This window comes from Somniosus microcephalus, chromosome 20 (assembly GCF_052327205.1).
Source record: "Somniosus microcephalus isolate GS21.2 chromosome 20, FLI_Smic_1.0, whole genome shotgun sequence".
In the NCBI taxonomy this organism is placed as follows: Eukaryota; Metazoa; Chordata; class Chondrichthyes; order Squaliformes; family Somniosidae; genus Somniosus; species Somniosus microcephalus.
The window spans coordinates 60,459,131-60,483,003 of record NC_141006.1 but is presented as its reverse complement, the minus strand read 5'-3'; positions in this window follow the sequence as shown (position 1 = coordinate 60,483,003).

The following is a 23,873-nucleotide window of genomic DNA, read 5'->3' as shown; positions in this document are numbered from 1 at the left end:
ACTTCTTCTGCACTTTAAACTCTCATTCCTCCCTATCTCTGTTACCGCCTCCAGCCCTACAACTCTTCCAAACTCTCTGTTCCTCTGACACCGGCCTCTTTGTGTTTGTCTCCCTCCCTTTGATCCACCATTGGTGGCCGTGCTTTGAACCACCTTGGTCCCACGCTCTGGAATTCCCTCCCTAAACCTCTTCGCCTTTTCACCTCCCTCTCTTCTTTTAAGACTTTCCTTAAAATCCATCTCTTTGGCCAGGCTTTTGTTCGTCTCTCCTAATACTGTCTTCTTTGGCTCGGTGCCCATTTACCTAACAGCTCTGTGAAGCGCTTTGAGAGGTTTGTCTAGGTGCTTTAGAAATGCAAGTTGTTGTCATTGTAAATCTTCATCAAAAGAAAATCCATTGTTTGGCATTCTGAGGACTAAACAAGCTGACTAACTGATGCTTGATGCTATGTTGAATCCAGAGAAATTGTTGAAAGTATGCTCACTGCAGCTGTCTGACGATGGCACATTCCAAAACAAGAATAATGTGACTGCTTATACAAGGCTGTCTGTCGCGTGACTTTTAAATGCATTTGAAATCTGACACTGGTTGATGAGGGGTCTTTTAGGACTTTGCACTTCTGTAAATACCTCGATATATTTTAATGCGTAGTAGTGACAAGGACTGGATGTTTCTCTGGTGACGAGCTAAACAAGTTAGGGCTAATGTTCTGATCCCACGCTACTGGCTGGGACCCTCAGGAACTGGTGGCAAATGCCAGGGAATCACCGCTGCATGCCCACGGATTTCATTCTACTAACATTGATAGGAACGTACAAGTTGCAAGATGAAGGAAGACCAAGGTCCTTCCAGTTTGACTTCTGCCCTCCTAGTAGTCAACAACAGCAACTTGCATTTACATAGCGCCTTTACTTTAGTAAAATGTCCCAAGGCGCTTCACAGGAGCGACAGCAAACAAAATTTGACACGAGCCAAAGAAGGAGACATTAGGACAGGTGACCAAATGCTTTGTTAAAGAGGTGGGTTTTAAGGAGCGTCTTAAAGGAAGAGAGTGAGGTAGAGAGGTTTGGGGAGAAAATTGCAGAGCTTAGGGGCTAGATGGCTGAAGACATGGTTACCAATTGACCCAGCATTTTGGGGGAGAGCTCCAGATTTCCACTAAACTTTGTGCGGAAAAAGTACTTCCTGATTTCACTCCTGAATGGCCCAGCTCTAATTTTAAGATCAAGGGATATGGGGAGAAAGCAGGGACAGGGTACTGAATTTGGATGATCAGCCATGATCTCATTGAATGGCAGAGCAGGCTCGAGGGGCTAAATGGCCTACTCCTGCTCCTATCTTCTATGTTTCTATGGCATTTGCGCAGAACAACCAGATCATTACAGCCAGCTTGCAGCCCCTATCACCGGGCAAAGCTCAAATGAGAAACATCACAAAATGTGCTACGTTGAAATAAAAATGTATTATTCTGCACAACTTTCTCTTATGAAACACAACGAATAATAAACTCCCCATATCCCTTGATCCCTTTAGCCTTAAGAAATATATCTAACTCCTTCTTGAATATATTTAATGAATAGGCCTCTACTGCTATGAAGGCCAACATACCATTTGCCTTCTTAACCGCCTGCTGCACCTGCATGCTTACCTTCAGCGACTGGTGCACAAGGACACCCAGGTCTCGTTGCACTTCCCCTTTACCCAATCTATTACCGTTCAGATAATAATCTGTCTTCCTGTTTTTGCCACCAAAGTGGATAACCTCGCATTTATCCACATTATACTGCATTTACCATGCATCTGCTCAATCACCCAACCTGCCCAAATCATACTGGAGTTTCTCTGCATCCTCCTCACAGCACACACGCCCACCCAGCTTTGTGTCATCTGCAAACTTGGAGATATTACAACTAGTTCCTTCGTCTAGATCATTTATATATATTGTGAATAGCTGGGGTCCAAGGACCGATCCCTGCGGTACCCCAGTAGTCACTGCCTGCCACTTGGAAAAAGACCCGTTTATTCCAACTCTTTGCTTCCTGTCTGCCAACCAGTTCTCTATCCAAGACAGTACCTTACCCCCAATCCCGTGTGCTTTAACTTTGCACGCTAATCTCTTATGCGGGACCTTATCGAAAGCCTTCTGAAAGTCCAAATACACCACATCCACTGGTTCTCCCTTATCTATTCTACCAGTTACATCCTCAAAAAATTCCAGTAGATTAGTCAAGCATGATTTACCTTTTGTAAATCCATGTTGACTTTGTCTAATCCTGTCACTGTTTGCCAAATGCTCTGCTATTACTTCTTTTACAATGGACTCTAGCATTTTCCCCACTACCGATGTCAGACTTACTAGTCTATAATTCCCCATTTTCTCTCTACCACCTTTTTTAAATAGTGGGGTTACATTAGCTATCCTCCAATCCATGGGAACTGTTCCAGAGGCTATAGAATTTTGGAAGATGACCAGCAATGCATCTACTATTTCTAGGGCCACTTCCTTAAGTACCCTAGGATGTAGATTATCTGGCCTTGGGGATTTATCGGCCTTCAATCCCGTCAATTTCCCTAACACCATTTCCCTACAAATACTGATTTCATTCAATTCCTCCCTCTCATTAGACCCTATGTTCCCCGACGTCTCTGGGAGGTTATTTGTGTCCTCCTTTGTGAAGACAGAACCAAAGTATGTATTTAATTGGTCTGCCATTTCTTTGTTCCCCATTATAAATTCCCCATGTGCTCTCTCAGTTATTGGAAGCGCTGTGTAATGAGGTGATCACGAACGGCCCTTGCAGAATCAACATTGAGTGGCTCCCTTCTACGTTGGTGCTGCTCCTCCTCCTCTTCATCCTCCTCCTCTGCCACCTCCTCCTCCTGTCCCTCTTCCTCCTCCTGAGGTGGACCTACAATCCCTGGTGGCAATGGCTGGGCCCTCAGAATGGTCAGGCTGTGCAGCATGTAGTACACCACGATGAAAAGGTAGACTCGATCAGGGGAGCACTACAGGGTTCCTCCAGAGCGGTGAAGGCAGCGGAACTGTTGCTTTAGCATGCCGATAGTCTGTTCGATCACGTTCCTGGTGGCACTGTGGCTGTCCTTGTATGCGTGCTGAGCAGGAGTGTTGGGGTTGTGGAGGGGTGTCATCAGCCAAGTGGTGAGCGGATAACCCTTGTCTCTGAGCAGCCAGCCGCAAGCTTCATGTGGTGGTTGGAACAGTGCTGTCGCAGGATGAATGCATCGTGGCTGCTGCCAGGATAGCGGGCATTGACGGTAAGGATGCGCTGTCTGTGGTCGCACACCAACGGAATGTTCAGGGAGTGGTAGCTTTTATGGTTACGGAACACCTCTGCATTGTGATGAGGTGCCCGCAATGCCATGTGGGTGCAGTCAATTGTGCCCTGAACCATGGGGAAGCCCGCTATCCTTGCAAAGCCACATGAGCATTCGTCTTGCTTCTCTCTGGTCATGGGGAATGAGATGTACTCCCTTCACTTCTGTAGAGAGTGTCTGTTACCACCCAGATGCAGCAATGGATGGCGAACTGCGAAATGTTTGCAATATCCCCTGTTGAAGCCTGGCGTAGAAATTGAGAGTGACTGTGACCTTCACTGACACTGAGAGAGACATCCTGGTCCTTAGTTGAGACTGGAGCTCTGGCTGCAGGAGGTGGTAAAGCTGTATGACCACCTCCTTGCTGAAGCAGAGCCTTCTAAGGCACTGCTCCTCTGACAGATGAATGTAGGAGAACTGCTCCCGGAATACCCTGGGAGGGTAAGGTCTCTTGTTGAAAGCCCTGTTGGTCTTCCTCCCTCTGGCCATGTTTTCCAATCTTTCTCTCGGCCTCCACTGCCTCCGACGGTGAAGCTGGAGGGCGAGGTGCAGTGCCAGTGCAGTCCTCATTAAGTGTTGGAAATGTAGCAAATGTAAGACAAATGAAATTCCTTCAAGTAGGAAAACCTCAAATGGGTCTAAACGCCTGTCTGCTTCTGTCAAACTGACAAGGCAGCGATGTTTGCCGACTGAAAAAACCTGGAAGTGCACGCCTTTAAATAGCGCTCCTCCAGCTCTCAGCCGACTGCAAACCGCCTCCTCTACCTGTCGTTCCTAACGGCAGGCGCAGAGGCAGGGGGCGAGAATGAATTTCCAGTCCGGGGCGCTACCGGGGCGATGTGCCGCCGGATGACGTCACGATCTCCGGTTGCAGGTGGGCGTGACAATAGTGGTTAGCGCCGCCACAAACCGCCAGGTGAATTTCACCGGCGGTGCTAACATCGATGTGCCCAGTCGGTAAGTCGTTGGCGCCCCTTTAGCGCCCCCTCGGAGGCGCTAACAGGTGCCGCTAAGGTACCGAATTTCTAGCCCCATTGGTCTTTTGTCAGAATTTCTCTTTCAGATGCTCAGAGCTTCCATTGAGATTTTTTTTTCCCGTTTTGAGAAATTCCCCTAAAGTATACCAATAGGCTGCAGTATGGGTTTCTCAATGGGGATTCACCTCATTTATGTTGGGGAAAGAAGAACTGGAAGAACAGGCTTATGAGGAAGACCCTCCTGCAGAAGCCCAGCCACCAGGGTGTACAGAAGAACTCATTTGAGTATCTCCTTTATTCCGTCTGTTCTCTCAGGTGGGCGTAAAAGATCCCATGGCACGATTTCGAAAATGAGGTGGGATGTTCTCCCAGGTGTCTTGGCCAATATTTGTCCCTCAACCAAGATCACTAAAACAGATTATCTGGTCATTATCACATTGCTGTTTATGGGAACTTGCTGTGCGCAAATTGGCTACCATGTTTCCCTACATTACAACAGTGACTGCACTTCAATTGTACTTCATTGGCTGTTAAGTGCTTTGGGACTTCCTGAGGTGGTGAAAGATGCTATATAAATGCAAGTTATTTCTTTCTTTGTATGTGTAAGGAGACTGAGGTTGGTCCCAAGTATCCCAGGAAGAGCTTTACTCTATCCTACAAGGAGATCTACAGACTTCCTTAAGAAACAGGAGAATGCTTACTATGCCTTAGGACATCACTAATGCACTTTATTTCTTGGCTACTGGCTCATTCTAAGGGGTAACAGATGACTTAAAGCACATCAGTAAGTTTGCTGTCCATTCTTGCATAAGGCAAGTAATTACTATCTCGTTTGCCAGTCTAGTTTATTGCATTTGTCACGAGAGCAAGACAAGTGAGTGAGCGGGCCATTAATTCTCATCGAATCATTGAGTTTCCATGAGAGATGAGAGCTGCAGATTGTACTTATGTGACACTGCAAGCCCTGACTGTCAACCCACACCATTACATCAACTGAAAGGATTTCATCCTCTTAATTGTCCAATTCGTGTGCAATTACAAGAACAGCCTTCTGCAAGTCAATACCTAGTATACAGGGAGCAGCCATGATCCAGTGTCCCTGTGTATTTTCAGAATCAATTGCAAGGTGCAGGCTGGCTTCTTGAACACAAGAGGAATCCATGGCTTTTAACCCCATTGAGAAAGACCACCAGTGAAGTGGAGGAATGTCACAATGAGGTTGATTGTTCAGCTGTGGCTCAGTTGTCAGCACTCTTGTCTCTGAGTCATGAAGGTCATGGGTTCAAGTCTCCCTCCAAAGACTTGAGCACATAATCCAGGCTGACACTCCAATACTAGTACTGAGGGAGCGCTGCACTGTCGGTGGCACTGTCATTCAGATCCGACATTAAACTGAGACCCCATCTGCCTTCTCCGGTGGACTAAAAAGATCCCACAGCACCTCTAAAGGAACACCAGGGTAGTTCTCCCCAGTGTCCTGGCCAATATTTATTCCCCAACCAACATCATTTAAAAAAAACTAGTCAATATCTCATTGCTGTTTGTAAGACATTGCTGTGCACTAATTGGCTGTCACGTTTCCCTACAACAGTGAATACACTTCAAAAAGTACTTCATTCATTGTGAAGCACTTTGGGACATCCTGAGATTTTGAAAGGCACCATATAATTGCAAGTCCTTTCTTCTGTTTTTTGCATCCACACTCAAATTAAATTGAACAGGGCCACTGGCATTCTATAGGTAAAATTCAGGTGCCTGGGTAGGTCCCGGGACCCCCTCCTGTATGCTCTCAATGTTGTCTCCCAAACTGTATGGCCTTCTTCAGAGATCCAATTCAATGGTGGAACAGGTTCGAGGGGCTGACTGGCCTATTTCTGTTCCTATGCAAGTTGTTGAATTGCAGTGGGGGTTCAGAGTGAAGAGTTAGAGTGGAAAAGAAACTGGTTGGAGGGTAGGAAGCCGCAAGTGCTCCTTGGAGGAGTGATGATGGGGTTACATGAGTTACATTGGGGTGGTGGGGGGCAAGTGTTGGGTAGGCTGCACCAGAGAGTGGTGTCGGGACTCCAAGATGCATTTAAGGGGAAGCTAGATAAACGAAAGAGGGAGAAAGGAATAGAAGGCTATGCTGATAGGGCGAGATGAAGTGAGGTGAGAGAAGGCTCGTGTGGAGCACATGGGCCAGTTGGGCCAACCGGCCTGTTTCTGTGCTGTACATTCTACGTTTCTAATTTAATCCTCTGCAAACTGAGATTCCTGAGGAAGAAACTGAGTCAGAGGTACTCAGACTTGAGGAGGACACAGCAGAGACACAGCTGCTCCAAGAGGGCCAAGAGCCAAACTCACCGGAAAGATGATCAGTAATGTCTGATGATATAACTATACAACATCTGTACTAACCAGATGCCACATAATTTAAATCTACAACCCTTGTAGATCACTCCATTCATCATTAAAAGTAGAAACCCCATGAGGGTTGTAAATCCATCAGTTCCTGTGCAACTTTACGTTTTCAACAAAAAAATAATGAACATTATGATGATCAAGATTCTGCAACTATATAACTGAAGAGTAAATTCAATCAACATAGAAACAGGAGCAGGCCATTCAGCCCCTCAAGCCTGTTCTGCCGATCATGTAGCTCATGGACCCCCCACTGCGGCTCCCCATGTGACTTGCACTTTTCTAGTGCTAGTCCTAGTCGAACATTTCTCCTGTGTACCCCCTGGGGTCATCTGCTCTAATTGAGTACAAACCTCTTGTGATGGAGGTGGCCTTCCCTGGGATTCATGACAGGCTGCTTCTCTAGGCTCGGAATCTCCACAGCCTTGGCCTGCTAACTTTCTTCCAGCTGTGAGGGCATCCAGGAGGCTCGAGCAAAGAAATCTCTGATGATGCTGTTCTGAGGAAAGGTAGACTCCCAGGAGCCATCTCCTGCTGTCCCGCTAGGCATGGAATCAAGATATTGGTTGCCATGGATCTGCAGGAAACCAGACCTTACGGAATTACGAATCCCCGGAAGAGAGTAACCTGGATATCCTGTAGGACCTCCAAAATGGTGCCCTGGAGATGTCGGAATCTCCTCTGGAACAGGCTCGTGCGGTGGATGCCGATTCGCTGAATTCCTTCAAGCGAGAGCTGGACCTGTTCCTGGGTGGTGCAGACATCACCTCTTACGAAAGGTAGGTTACTTCAGGGAGTTCAGGGCCAGAGTGGTCCCCTGGGCTACTTTCGATTGCCTAGATGGGTCGGAGAGGAATTTCCCAACTTTCTTTCCCTCAAAATTGGCCCAGGTTTTTATTCTGGTTTTTCGCCATGCCCAGGAGATCACATGGTTTTGGATGGGGTGGAGAGTGTATATATTGTGATACACAAGGTATCACAATCGTGTGGGACAGGGTGGATGGACCAAAGGGTCTTTACGCATCCGCCATTGTTCGTATTCCGTTATCCAAGACTTGAAGGCCACCAGTCAAGACTGCACATTGGATTTGATGACTTGTCCTCTGGGATCTGTGATATGGACGTTTACTTGAAGAGGACTAATTTGCAGGGTTATGGGGGGAATAGCTGGGGAGTGAGACTAAATTGGATGGCTCTTTCAAAGAGCTGGCACAGGTACAATGGGCCGAATGACCTCCTTCTGTGCTGTAAGATTCTATGATTCTATCAGTGGGATGTAAGCAGAGCTACCTGCAGCTGCCACTTGCCCCAGGCTGCTCTGTATTGCTGACACAAAAGCAAAATACTGCGGATGCTGGAAATCTGAAATAAAAACAGAAAATGCTGGAAAATACTCAGCAGGCCAGGCAGCATCTGTGGAGAGAGAAACAGAGTTAACGTTTCAGGTCGATGACCTTTCGTCAGAACTGGAAAAAGCTGGAGATGGAACAGGTTTTTAAGCAAGTACAGGGGCAGGGAAAGGGGGGAGGGGAGGAAAGAACAAAGGGGAAGGTCTGTGATAGGATGGAAGGCCGGAGGGGTTAAGAGACATTAAGAGAGATTAAGAGATGGTGCAAGACAAAAGGAGATGGTAATGGGACAAGTTAAGCTCCAGCTTTTTCCAGTTCTGACTGTGGCCCCGTCTACCCTCTCAGGTGGACGTTAATGATCCCATGGCTTCTTCGGAGAATAGCAGGGGGAGTTCTCTCCGGTGCCCCGGCCTATATTGACCCCTCAATCAACCTCACTAAAAACAGATTATCTGGTCATTATTACATTGCTGTTTGTGAGTCCTGACTGTGCGCAAATTGGGTGTTGCGTTTACTACATTACAACAGTGATTGCATTTCAAAAGTGCTTCATTGGGTGTAAAGCACTTTGGGATGTCGTGAATGTCTTTTTTTTTCTATCTCTTTCTCCCTCCCTCGCTTTCTTTTTCTTTCTTGTCCCATTCTGACCCAGGTTAATAGTGGATTGGGGTCCTATTGACGTAATAGGACCCCAATTTGCGTCCATTTTTGAGGCCACCGCCTGCTTTAGGCGACCGCCTCAGATGCCTGCAAAGCTCTGCAGGTTAACATTGCAAACATTCAGAAATGGTCGGGATCTGAGCGGATCAGTGAACTGTTCATCTTTATCTGCCCCCGGCCGGTTTCTTTTGGAAGGGTAGCGTTACAATCCATCCCTTAGATTCAGGAGATTGTGGGTTTGAGACCTGCACCAGGATCTGAGTGTATAATCTAGGCTGATAGAACCGTTAGTACTGAGGGAGTGCTGGATTGTTGGATGTGGCGTCCTTCAAATGCAATGTTAACCTCACACCCTGTCTAGCAGTTCAGCTTGATGTAAAGGTGCCATGGCAGTATTTGAAGAAGAGCATAGAATTCTCCTGGTGTCCTGAACAATCTTCCTCCATCAGCAAAATCAGATTAACTGGTCAATCATCTCTACCCAGCTGTCTGTAAAATGACTGCCAGGCTTGGCTACATAACCCAATATGTTTCAAAAGTAATTCATTATATGTGAGGCATTTTGAAATGTGTCGGAGAAATGTGATAAGGTGCTATATAAACATGTCTTTCATTTCATTCCTCAGTGTCTGTACCTTAAATGATGACATTTGTATTATCAAAACATTCATTTATTCTGGAACTCTAATGGATGACTAGGAAGGTCCCAATAATTTCTATGTACATCACAGAAATGACAAGGAAAACAAATTTAAAGAGCAGCACAAACATGATCAAGATAAATTAAACCATTTTGCCTTGCTGTATAACATCACTCTGGTAAGCAAAAAAAAACATTGAGGTTGTTAAATTTGAATTTTCACCATCCTGTTTGCCTACATTACAACAGTGACTCCACTTCAAAAGTGGCTGTGAAGCGCTTTCAGACATCCTGAGGTCATGAAAGGTGCTATTTAATTGCAAGTCTTTCTTTTTTAGATGAAGCATGTTGACAAAAAGGAAGCAATTACTAGAACATTTTCACATTGAAGTAACAAGTTGGAACAACCTACAGGGTCAACTTGCTAAGGTAAAGAAGGCTTAAGGGTGGCCACTGAATATTAAACTGAAGAAACTTGAATTAGGCAGTGGCTTGAATCAGTCGACTCAGGCTTGTTAAGATGCATTGCTGGTCATCTTCCAAAATTCTATAGACTCTGGAACAGTTCCCATGGATTGGAGGGTAGCTAATGTAACCCCACCATTTAAAAAAGGTGGTAGAGAGAAAATAGGGAATTACAGACATCGGTAGTGAGGAAAATGCTAGAGTTCATTATAAAAGATGTAATAGCAGAGCACTTGGAAAACAGTGACAGGATCGGACAAGTCAACATGGATTAACAAAAGGTAAATCGTGCTTGACTAATCTACTGGAATTTTTTGAGGATGTAACTGGTAGAATAGGTAAGGGAGAACCAGTGGATGTGGTGTATTTGGACTTTCAGAAGGCTTTCGATAAGGTCCTGCATGAGAGATTAGCGTGCAAAGTTAAAGCACATGGGATTGGGGGCAAGGTATTGACTTGGATAAAGAACTGACAGACAGGAAGCAAAGAGTTGGAATAAACGGGTCTTTTTCCGAGTGGCAGGCAGTGACTAGTCGGGTACCGCAGAGATCGGTGCTAGGACCCCAGCTATTCACAATATATATTAATGATCTAGACGAGGGAACTAGATGTAATATCTCCAAGTTTGCAGATGACTGGGTGGGCGTGTGTGCTGTGAGGAGGATGCAGAGAAACTCCAATATGATTTGGACAGGTTGGGTGATTGGGCAGATGCATGGCAGATGCAGTATAATGTGGATAAATGCGAGGTTATCCACTTTGGTGGCAAAAACAGGGAAACAGATTATTATCTGAATGGCAATAGATTGGGAAAAGGGGAAGTGCAACGAGACCTGGGTGTCCTTGTGCACCAGTCGCTGAAGGTAAGCATGCAGGCGGTTAAGAAGGCAAATGGTATGTTGGCCTTCATAGCGAGAGGATTCGAGTACAGGAGCAAGGATGTCTTGCTGCAGTTGTACAGGGCCTTGGTGAGACCATACCTTGAATATTGTGTGCAATTTTGGTTGCCTTATCTGAGGAAGGATGTTCTTACCATGGAGGGAGTGCAGCGAAGATTCACCAGACTGATACCTGGGATGACAGGAATGACATATGAAGAGAGATTGGGTCGATTAGGCTTATATTCACTAGAGTTTAGAAGAATGAGAGGGGATCTCATTGAAACTTATAAAATTCTAACAGGACTAGACAGACTAGATGCAGGAAGGATGTTCTCGATGGCAGGGGAGTCCAGAACCAGGGGTCACAGTCTAAGGATAAGGGGTAAGCCATTTAGGACTGAGATGAGGAGGAATTTCTTCACCCAGAGAGTGGTGAACCTGTGGAATTCTCTACCACACAAGGCAGTTGAGGCCAATTCATTAAATATATTCAAGAAGGAGTTAGATATATTTCTTAAGGCTAAAGGGATCAAGGGATATGGGGAGAAAGCAGGGACAGGGTACTGAATTTGGATGATCAGCCATGATCTCATTAAATGGCGGAACAGGCTCGAGGGGCCAAATGGCCTACTCCTGCTCCTATCTTCTATGTTTCTATGTTTAATATGCTAAAGTCATATAGGAAGTCTATTTAGCATTCAAACATTATGCAGCATTTCCAGGCCGTTATCTCCGTCATGAGTCAAAGGTCATACTGGTGGCCTCTTGTACAAGGCGACAAACACAAGTTTCACCCTGCATTTTAGCTATTGCTAAAAACACTTCCTCCAGACATACCTCACAGTGATGTACGCAGAAATTTTTCAGCCCACCTATCCAAAGTAAACAGATGTTTTGAAAACTCAGGGGGCGATTTTCTGACGCCGGAGGAGGCGGGTTTGGAGTCAGGAAAGGCGGGAATATTAGAATCAATGAGGTCGGGTTCGAAACCCGACTCCAACCGGCCTCCGTGGGATTTTGCCGGTGCCGGTTTTGGAGGTCGGGAAACGCTCCCACCTCCAGCTGGCCATTGCGTTAATTAACGTCTGCAAATGCTTGTTAAGGGCCTCTCTAAGCCTATTTTGAGAGGCCCTCGTGAATTTCCCATCATTTTGGCGTGCTTCACGCAACTTCCGAACCACGCCAGGTAAACCTGGCGGGTTGACTCGTGGGTGGCCTGCTCACTGCTGCAGGTCTAACAAGACCTCGTTCACTGCAGCAAGGATTACTTGCAGGTGCTTTACCTTGGCTTTAAAAGGTCTCTGAGCACTTTTAGAAAGCCTTCCGAAGTCGGAGGTGCTACAGCTTGACTCCATCAACTGTGGGACCCTCCTGTGAAGATCCTCGCCCCGCTTACAATGAGCACTTCCCCAGAGGAGGCATCTGCAAGCAGAATGGGAAACATTTATTTCCTTTCACCTTGGACCTCAGATGAGGGTGAGGATGGGGAGGAGGAGGAAGCTGAGGAGGAGGAGCAGGAGCAGGAGGAGGAGCAGCAGGAGGAGGTCAGAGCACCGGTGTTTCGACCAGCGGCAGTGGCAGCACGCGAGCACATGGCTGCCAGGGATTCAAGGGATGAACTTATCATGGCCAGATTTGTATAGGTTGGCCAAGTTGGCACATGTCCTTGGCTCCATGCTAGGACTTCATTGACAATGGACATGATTCTCTGCCCTCCTTTAAGTCAGGCAACCACCCTGACGACTCAAGAGTGGCGGTGCCCGCAATGTGGAGCTGCCTAAGGCTAAGTAACAGATGCCATAACGCCAACATTTTGGCATCAAATCATGTTAATGCTTTCCAACAGGGATGGCATTTCATCAATACACAGAAACAGTCTCCCAATCTACACACAGATCTGGAGCTTATATCCCTTGCCAGCTGTACCCACACAGCCTTGGTTTCTTTGGCATGCCACCCCCTCAAACTGCATTTGCAGCGCCTCATCTGAGAGCCTCGGGTAGGCCCTTGCCTTGGAATTGGATATATATATCTCAAAAGATGTTGGAGCTGGTGCAGGAGAAGCAGAAATGCTGTGGAATGAGCCAAGGGCGCAAGTAGCCATAAAATCAGACTGGAAAAGTGCTGTCAACAGAGGCGAGTTTCAGTCCCACACACTAATTGAGCAAGGCATCCCAAACCTTCTAAATCAAGTGGATAATCATGGGAAAATCTCAATTTTTTGAAAACGATCAGTGGAGGCGAGTTTCAGACACACCCAAGCCGAAACCCGCCTCCATCTCGCCTCCAGTGAGAAAATCACCCCCTCAGTGTCAGCATCTAAGGCACAGACACCGAGACTTGTGTTTATAAAACATCTTAACACATTTTTGAGAAACTTCTCAAAATCACCCTTCATACTATGAATTGCTTTTGAGGTACAGGGGCCATTACTTGGCCAACCAAGGCAGCCATTTTAGATCCAGTCTTGTGAAGATAGAAAGCACATTTTTCTCATGTTGTATAACTCTTACATCAAGGTGGCTAATGATTGTGCTAATAATAATGGAGCTTTCTTCAAAGCTCCATTTTTTTGCCTTGTGCAACACCAACAATAAGCACTTATATAGCGCCTTTAACATAGAAAACAGTCCAAGGCCATTTAGATAGAAGGGTAAAGGAAAGAACACAGGGCCATGGTGGGACAGTCAGGAGAGGTGACTAGAATCTTGGTCTACAAGATGGGTCTTATATTTTCAAATGTGGAGAGAGAACTGGAGCGGCAGAGAGGCTCAGGGAGGGAATTCTAGATAGTGAGGTCAAAGCAGCTGAAGGCTCTACCACCAATGGTGGGGCAAAGAGAGGGCAGAGTGTCCATTGACGCCACTATGTCAGCCAATGAGTTGTACTGTGTCAGCCAATGAGTTGGAGGCAGGGTGGGACTAGTCTATTTTACAGCACACAAAGTCTATTTACTCAGCAAACAGTTTACAGAGTCCATTTAAAAGAGTCTTTATGAACTACAGCAAACAGAACTCATGAAGAAACTACAGCAACTTCTCTCGATAAAAGCAGGATGATTTCTCCAGAAAAATGCAGTAAGTGAAGGATAGTTACATAATACAAATTATGTTTGTAAAATCAATCCCAGTCACTCACAGCAGAGCGGTCTCATAAGAACATAAGAAATAGGAGCAGGAATATGCCACTTGGCCCCTCGAGCCTGCTCCGCCATTCAATAAGATCATGGCTGATCTTGGGCTCAAAGCCACTTCCCAGCCCGCTCCCCATAACCCTTCACTCCCTTATCTTGCAAAAATGTGTCCATCTCCACCTTAAATGTATTTAATGACCCAGCCTCCACAGCTCTCTGGGGCAGAGAATTTCACAGATTTACGACCCTCTGAGAGAAGAAATTCCTCCTCATCTCAGTTCTAAAAGGGTGACCCTTTATTCTGAAACTTATGCCCCTGAGTTCTAGATTTCCCCACGAGGGGAAACATCCTCTCTGCATCTACCCTGTCGAGCCCCCTCAGTATCTTATATGTTTCAATAAGATCACCTCTCATTCTTCTAAATTTCAATGAGTATAGGCCCAACCTGCTCAACCTTTCTTCATAAGTCAACCCTCTCATCTCTGGAATTAACCTAGTGAATCGTATCTGAACTGCCTCCAAAGCAAGTATATCTTTCCTTAAATAAGGAGACCAAAACTGTACGCAGTACTCAAGGTGTGGTCTCACCAATACCCTGTACAGTTGTAGCAGGAATTCCCTGCTTTTATACTCCAACCCCCTTGCAATAAAGGCCAACATTCCATTTCCCTTTTTGATTACTTGCTGCAACTGCATGTTAACTTTTTGTGTTTCATGCACAAGGACCCCCAGGTCCCTCTGAACTCATAGAGTCATAGAGTCATAGAGTTATACAGCACAGAAAGAGGCCCTTCGGCCCATCGTGTCCGCGCCGGCCATCAAGCCCTGTCTAATCTAATCCCATTTTCCAACATTTGGTCCGTGGCCTTGTATGCTATGGCATTTCAAGTGCTCATCCAAATGCTTCTTGAATGTTGTGAGGGTTCCTGCCTCTACCACCCTTTCAGGCAGTGAGTTCCAGATTCCAACCACCCTTTGGGTGAAAAAGTTCTTCCTCAAATCCCCTCCAAACCTCCTGCCCCTTACCTTGAATCTATGCCCCCTTGTTATTGACCCCTCTACTAAGGGAAAAAGTTCCTTTCTATCTACCCTATCTATGCCCCTCATAATTTTGTACACCTCAATCAGGTCCCCCCTCAGCCTTCTCTGCTCCAAGGAAAACAACCCCAGCCTGTCCAGTCTTTCTTCATAGCTGAAGCGCTCCAGCCCAGGTAACATCCTGGTGAATCTCCTCTGCACCCTCTCCAAAGCAATCACATCCTTCCTATAGTGTGGCGACCAGAACTGCACACAGTATTCCAGCTGTGGCCTAACCAGCGTTTTGTACAGTTCCACCATAACCTCCCTGCTCTTATATTCTATGCCTCGGCTAATGAAGGCAAGTATCCCATATGCCTTTTTAACCACCTTATCCACCTGTTCTGCTGCCTTCAGGGATCTATGTACATGCACACCAAGGTCCCTCTGATCCTCTGTCTTTCCTAGGGTCTTACCATTCATTGTGTATTCCCTTGCCTTGTTAGTCCCTCCAAAATGCATCACCTCACACTTTTCAGGGTTAAATTCCATTAGCCACTGTTTCGCCCATCTGACCAACCCACCTATATCGTCCTGCAGACTGAGGCTACCCTCCTCGCTATTTACCACCCCACCAATTTTCGTGTCATCTGCGAACTTACTGATCATACCTTTTACATTCACATCCAAATCATTAATGTAGACCACAAACAGCAAGGGACCCAGCACCGATCCCTGCGGTACCCCACTGGACACAGGCTTCCAGTCGTAAAAGCAACCTTCGACCATCACCCTCTGCCTTCTGCCATTAAACCAGTTTTGGATCCAATGTGCCGAGGCACCCTGGATCCCATGGGCTCTTACCTTCTTGACCAGTCTCCTGTGCAGGACTTTACCTGCCTGCTTCTACTGCTCTGCCTGATGGTCACCCATTTCCCTTCTGCCTGTGCAGCCCTTACCTGCGGTGTGACCAACTCACTAAACGTGTTATCCACGACCCTCTCAGCATCGCAAATGCTCCAAAACTCATCCATCTGCAGCTCCAGCGCCTCAATGCGGTCTGCTAGTAGCTGTAGCTGGATACATTTCCGGCACACATGGTCGTCAGGGACACCGACAGTGTCCCTGAATTCCCACATAGCGCAGGTGGAGCATAACACGGGGCTGGGCTGTCCTGACATGACTTACCCTTTAATTAATTTAAATTAATTCAATACCACCAATTAAAGATATACTCTAGGGCGCTTGCATGGCAGAAGTCCCCGCTACACCAGAGAGACCCTAGAAAATATAAACCGCAGAATTGAAGTTACCTTACAGCTAAATGATATATTTAAGGGCTGTGGTTTACAAACAAACTAGATGATGAATATCACACCTTAGAAACTATAAACCACAGAGTTTAAGTTTAAAAAGAGAGAAATACTCACCAACCAATCACTTACCTGCTTTCTGGTGACGTCACACTTCGATTTCTTTTTACCTCTCTCCTTCCCTTTGAGTTCCGAGTTCGGAGATTATTACGCCTTACCTGGTCTCTGGAGCCTTTTATAGCCCCGCTGCTGCCGCTCGAGTCTCCCGCTGACGCTCTGAGGCCTTACCTGGTCTCTGGAGCCTTTTATAGCCCCGCTGCTGCCGCTCGAGTCTCCCGCTGACGCTCTGAGGCCTTACCTGGTCTCTGGAGCCTTTTATAGCACCGCTGCTGCTGCTCGAGTTTCCCGCCGACGCTCTGAGGCCTTGTAGCATTTTGTAATCTCTCTCTATTGAAATAATAATTTGCTTTTTTATTTTTCCTGCCAAAGTGGATAACCTTGCACGTTCCCACATTATACTCCATCTGCCAAATGTTTGCCCACTCACTTAGCCTGTCTATATCCCTTTGCAGATTCTTTGAGTCCTCTGCACAACTTGCTTTCCCACCCAGCTTTTTATCATCCACAAACTTGGCTACATTACACTTGGCCCCTTCATCCAAGTTATTAATGTAGATTGTAAATAGTTGAGGCCCCAGCACCGATCCCTGTGGCACCCCACTAGTTACCGTTTGCCAACCAGAAAATTACCCAATTATCCCGACTCTGCTTTCTGTTAGTTGGCCAATTCTCTATCCATGCTAATATATTACCCCCAACTTGTAGAAAAGAGGGGGGGTACCAGATGGGATGTGATTTTGGTTGCCCCTGGGGTTTGTCGCTGGCCAGTCAGAAGTATCTGAGCTGCTCCAGGCCCCATGCGGTTTCGAATTGCTCCCTTTTCTGGTTCTGACCGCCGGACTTATTTCAGTAGCGATGTAGACAAAACGAGACTCGTGGTTGGGTGTGAAGAAGACCAGTATTTATTGAAATGAAGAATAAATTGAAAATAATGATGTATACAGCACACTTTTGCTTAATACAGCACACCTTTGCTTAATACAGCACACCTTTGCTTAATACAGCACACCTTTGCTTAATACAGCACACTTTTACTTAATACAGGGACACAACGGGGAGGAGAAATGGACACATCGAGGGAAAATTGACTAAAATTACAATTTAACACAATTTCCCTTTAATTCCCACCCCTAATACCTATCTAGGTTGCCTTGTAATGGGCCAGAAAGCTTATGCTCACCAGTGAATGCCTGCTCCATGCCCCTGCGGTCTGCCTTGAATTCTTCACCGCCCCGAAGTAGAGATACCCCAGTAATTCAAAAGTAACTGCTGGCATTCCACTTCTTTGGGCAGGCTGTTGAGCTATTCTTCTTGTAGGCAGGGCATCGGAAGCAAGGCGGCAGAGAGAGAGAGAATGGCTTCCTGAGGGGCTATCTTTATACCCCATTGGGAGCCATTATCTTCACGCCAAAATCTGGATGTATCTGGGCTAAACATTGTCCCCATTGACTGTAATGGATTTGAATGTGTTTCCCATTCATTTAAACTGGTTTGTGCTCAGTTTAAAATGTCTCAAGTGCTGGACAAACATATCCTTAAGTGTTCAGTCACCACCCAACCGCAACTGATTGACAGCTTTAAGTACATAAGCCCTTGTGTCAACATTGTAGAGAGCTCATGTAAACAAACAATCCTTTTGTTCCGCTGTTGAACTTCCTAAACCGCAGTTGATTGACAGTTTTAAGTACCTCAAGTACTTCAGTCAGTGATGGGAGATGTTCAGACAGGCTGCCTTTGTCTTCTGCCATGAAGCCTGACAGCCATTTTTGATGCCCTGGGTTTTTAAGGTACATTCCAACCAGGTTTTCTTTTAATCAAATAATCTTCGGGGGATGCAGAAATATCTGAAATTTTGCAAAACCTTACAGTCCCCCCAGGATACTAAAACTTGCTTGTAGTATCCTGTTCAAAGGTGAGCAATAATTTCTGACCCCCCCCCCCACAAACAACCTTCCCTTATACTTATCTATATCTATCTTTGATCCCTTGACACCTCCATCTCCCCTACCCACAGAGAATCGCAGTACACGGTAGGCATCTATCAACAGAAAAACATGATTAGTTACAATAATTCAAACATGGAGGGGGTCCAATGCCCCTGCACCACTTGTGACATAGTTTTAACATGATACAACATCTTTAATGGGATTACCACCAAGCCAAAACATATCTGTTAAAAATACAAACGGAAGAAAACGAGCTTCCTTTTTTTATAATGCAATTGTCTGACACTTTAATAAATGGCACCATTCTTCAGCCATAAATGTATTTCAAACTTCCACAATCTACGAACACAACAATTCACAGGCATATGCAATTTGTTCAATTGACTCTAAACAAGTAGTACAATCTCACAGTTAGGAACTAAATTCGCACATTATTTCCTTTGGAGTTGGGACCAGTACATAATACAAAATATAAAATAATTAACAAGCTTTTTGTAAACTCTTAATCTTAATCTGGATTTCCAATAACAGTTTAATTGCTGTGGGCATCTGCCTCCTGCAGACCCCTCCCTTTGTGGGCTAGGGGTGCTCCCTTCCCCAAGCATCCAAAGACACGATGGTCCTCTGCACCTCCCGAAACTCTGAAAAAGACTTTAAAAAAAACCATCTAGCCAGGTTCCCTGGCTTGGGGGAATGTGAGCGGGTCCTGCGACCTCGGCTCACATAGACAACATTCTGGAATGGTACCATACTTAAAACTTATACTCTAATAATTAACACTACTGAATTGCAATATAAGATTAAAATTAACACATTCTAACTTAATCCTCTATACACGTTACTTGAACAAAGCTATATACAAGTGCTGCCCGTCTCCGGGCAGCCAGCCTAATCCCTGTGTGGACTGTTGCAGGCTACTCCCTGTGGCGTGGCTGGACTGGTCCCAACCTCTGGTCCCTCGCAGCTTATGCCTGCTGGTTGGGGACTTCTGTCTTTTGGCTTCTCCCTGACTCGGGAGACCGCCCTATTCCACTGGAAAGTGGGTGACCATACTTTCTTGGGCTGGGGTACCCGAAGAGACCTCCTAGGGAGTGTCACTGGTGGGGCTACCCTGGCGAGCGGACCCTTAGCTCGGGTCACACTCCTTGCTGGCTGGGGACCTTCTACCTCAGGTCCCTCCCTTCCCAAACCTAGGCTGGGGACAGGCAATCCCTTGCCACTGGCTGCCGGTGGCTGAGAGTCTTCCCCTTCAGGTCTAAAACCTGGTTCAGGCTCCTCCCCAGAGTCCCACAAGAGAGGGGGAATTGCTCGGGCCAAGTGCTGGGGAACTTCTCCCTTCACGCACGCGACTGCGCCTGCGTGTGCAGTCTGTGTGAGTGTACGCACTGCAGGCTGAGGATTTCTAATCTCAGGTACAATCCCAGCTGCCTGTTTCCCTGCCTCCGGCCTAAACAATTCGCATTGTTTAATATAACTAGCAGCCTGCCAGTAACCCTGTTCTGAACTCTTTTCCCTTACCAGGGCGGCCTTAAAGGCGGAATCTTGGGCTTAGACCTGTTTTTGGTCCGGGGCCAAAGCTATCCCCTGTGTGCCTCCCTTGTCCTGGATTGTTGCTACCGGACCTGCTCTACAGGGGTCCCAGAACTCTCCTTCCCTGTCCCCCTGCTTGGCCACCTCATTGGTCTTGTGGTTACCCTCCCACATGGTATGGAGGGATCCTAAACCTATGGCCAAAGGTTTTGACCTTTCCCCAGCCTGCTCGTTCCCTGTGGATCCCATTAAGCTAAATGGGACCTTGTTAGACCGGGGTGAATTGGTCAGGTCCTCCGAATGGACCACCATGCTGGAAGCTCCAGTGTCCACCGAATATCTCCCCTGCACCGTCTTCACCCCCATCTTAACGTAGGGCCTGCTCCCCTCAGCATTTTCGCGGGGACACAGGCCGACAGGCTGCGCTGGCTCTAGTCATTGCTGGGAGCGGGGTGGGGCAGACGGGGTCAAAGCACCGGTGGTGGCTGCTGCACTCCCCTGGCCAGTCAGAAGAGACCGTAGGGACTGTAAAAATGACTCGATCGCAGCGGGAGGGATATCTGGCCCTGCCTTTTGGGCTGGGGCTGTGGGATCCTTTCCCTTGTTATCCTTCCAGGGATTCTTACAGTCTTTTCTCCAGTGACCATCTTTCCCGCACCCATAACAATTTAACCTAGCCTGGGAGGGACGGTTCCCCTCCTGGTGCCACTCTTTCTTACTCTGGCTCCCAGGTTTAACCTCATGGACTTTTCCCTTGGGTTGGGGTGCCTTGATACACCTCATGTTTCTAAAGGCTACTGTGAGCCAGCGGATCACCGCTTCTTCAGTGGTCTGGGGGTTTCGGGGGTCAAACCAAGCCGTGACCTGGGCTTGGATCTGGGGTAGGCTGCTTGTCATAAGACAACGGAGCCAGTGAGTCAATTGTACTGGGCTCAGTGCTGCCCGCCCTTGCATTCCCGGGCATGTGCTCCGGTAGACTGGCCACAGCCTATCTGCGAACGCCTGCGGGGGCTCCCCTGGGAGCTGCACCGTTCTTTCTACCCGGGCGAACGGACTACCATCATTGAGTCCCATGGCCTCCAATATCTCATTCCTCAGATCCTCATAATCCTTCTGCCCCCTTTTGCACTCGCCAGATAGGGCCTGGAGGAGATTGCCTCCCAGGGAAAACAGCAGCATTTTTGCTTGCTCTGCGTCATCGCAGTCATTAACACAAGCTGCTTGTTCTATCTCCCTGAAGTGCAATGAGGGGTCTCCCTTTTTAGTGAGCTTGGGGATGTGGCTAACCATGTCCCTGAGGTGGTGGATGCCATACGGCACCACAAACTGATTCTGGATGGCCCCATGGTCATCGTCATCAACGGGCAGACCATACCTCTGTTGTCGGAGGGGGTACACTGGTCCTGGTCCTGGCCTATCTAGCGGGGCCTGCTGTGCTTCCTCTACCACCTCATCCTCCACCCCCGTTTGCTGCCAGAGCTCCTGAAAGCTCAGAGCTGTGGTTGGCAGTCGTGGGACCTCTGATTCCCTAACCAACCTTGTTCTGGGTGTTGCCTGTGGGACGGTTCTATTTGGGTTGCCGGTAAAATTCGACTGGCCTAACTTTGGGCTGATAAGACATATCATCCCCTTTGCCCTCTTTAAAGCCATATTCAAGTTTTCTATCTCTTCCCTACAGGGGCCATGATCTGCTTCCTCAAACCCTTGGTCACAGGCCAGCTTATACGCTGCCTTTACCTCCCTAACCTTTTCCTCCTGCTCTTTTACTTCTTGTATGAGGCGGGCATTCTCCTCCCGCACCCTCATCTCATTGCTCTTGGCCCCTGCAACTAGGCACTTCAGGTACTCTAATTCGTACCTCGTGTGGCTTTTGCCCTCACTAAGCTGGTCCACCAGGCGCTCTATCTTGGCCTGGTATTCTTCAATCTCCATTTCCTTATCCCAACTCTCTGCTTTAACTTCCCTAAGCCTACGGGAACCTAACCACAAACAGATCAGTTGGATAAAAAGAAAACCAATAACTGCTGCTCTCTGCAGACCCAGGCCACCATCTGGGGGGACCAGGTGGGGTGTGATTTTGGTTGCCCCTGGGGTTTGTCGCTGGCCAGTCAAAAGTATCTGAGCTGCTCCAGGCCCCGTGCAGTTTCGAATCGCTCCCTTTTCTGGTTCTGACCGCCGGACTTATTTCAGTAGCGATGTAGACAAAATGAGACTCGTGGTTGGGTGCGAAGAAGACCAGTATTTATTGAAATGAAGAATAAATTGAAAATAATGATGAATACAGCACACCTTTGCTTAATACAGCACACCTTTGCTTAATACAGCAGACCTTTGCTTAATACAGCACACTTTTACTTAATACAGCACACTTTTACTTAATACAGCACACTTTTACTTAATACAGCACACTTTTACTTAATACAACACACTTTTGCTTAATGGGGAGGAGAAACGGACACATTGAGGGAAAATTGATTAAAATTACAATTTAACAAAATTTCCCTTTAATTTCCACCCCTAATACCTATCTAGGTTGCCTTGTAATGGGCCAGAAAGCTTATGCTCACCAGTGAACGCCTGCTCCGTGCCCCTGCGGTCTGCCTTGAATTCTTCACCGCCCCGAAGTAGAGATATCCCAGTAATTCAAAAGTAACTGCTGGTATTCCACTTCTTTGGGTGGGCTGTTGAGCTGTTCTTCTTGTAGGCAGGGCATCGGAAGCAAGGTGGCAGAGAGAGAGAGAATGGCTTCCTGAGGGGCTATCTTTATACCCCATTGGGAGCCGTTATCTTCGCGCCCAAATCTGGATGTATCTGGGCTATACAAAAGGGACCGATCTGTCCCCATTGACTGTAATGGGTTTGAATGTGTTTCCCATTCATTTAAACTGGTTTGTGCTCAGTTTAAAATGTCTCAAGTGCTGGACAAACAAATCCTTAAGTGTTCAGTCAACAGCACTCAAGTGCTCTGTAAACAATCCATTGTCTTGTGGTCACCGCCCAACCGCAACTGATTGACAGCTTTAAGTACATAAGCCCTTGAGTCAACATTGTAGAGAGCTCGTGTAACAAACAATCCTTTTGTTCCTCTGTTGAACTTCCTAAACCGCAGTTGATTGACAGTTTTAAGTACCTCAAGTACTTCAGTCAGTGATGGGAGATGTTCAGACAGGCTGCATTTGTCTTCTGCCACGAGGCCTGACAGCCATTTTTGATGCCCTGGGTTTTTAAGGTACATTCCAACCAGGTTTTCTTTTAATCAAATAATCTTCGGGGGCTGCAGAAATTTCTGAAATTTTGCGAAACCTTACAAACTCCATGAGCTCTTATCTTATGCAGTAACTTTTTATGTGGCACCTTATCGAATGCCTTCTGGAAATCCAAATACACCACATCCACTGGCTCACCCTTGCCCACCCTGCTTGTTACATCCTCAAAAAACTCCAGCAAATTTGCTAAACATGATTTCCCTTTCATAAAACCATGCTGACTCTGCTTGACTGCATTATGATTTTCCAAATGCCCTGCTACTGCTTCCTTAATGAAGGACTCCAGCATTATCCCAACGACAGATGTTAGGCTAACTGGTCTATAGTTTCCTGCTTTCTAGCTCCAGGCGTGATTGACGGTGGAATTACCCAATCATCTCCATTCTGGCCGGAACTTGTGATTTCACTATATACAGCCTTTAAGTTGTGTCTGCTGAAAAACTGCTGGAAAGAGTCAAGGAGGAACAAAATGGGGATGGATGATGTCATGTGGATGCTACGTTGGTAGTGGGGAAAATGCTAGAGTCCATTATAAAAGATGACAGGATCGGACAAAGGCAACATGGATTTACAAAAGGTAAATCGTGCTTGACTAATCTACTGGAATTTTTTGAGGATGTATCTAGTAAAATAGATAAGGGAGAACCAGTGGATGTGGTGTATTTGGACTTTCAGAAGGCTTTCGATAAGGTCCCGCATAAGAGATTAGCGTGCAAAATTAAGGCACATGGGATTGGGGGCAAGGTATTGACTTGGATAGAGAACTGGTTGGCAGATAGAAAGCAAAGAGTTGGAATAAACGGGTCTTTTTCCGAGTGGCAGGCAGTGACTAGCGGGG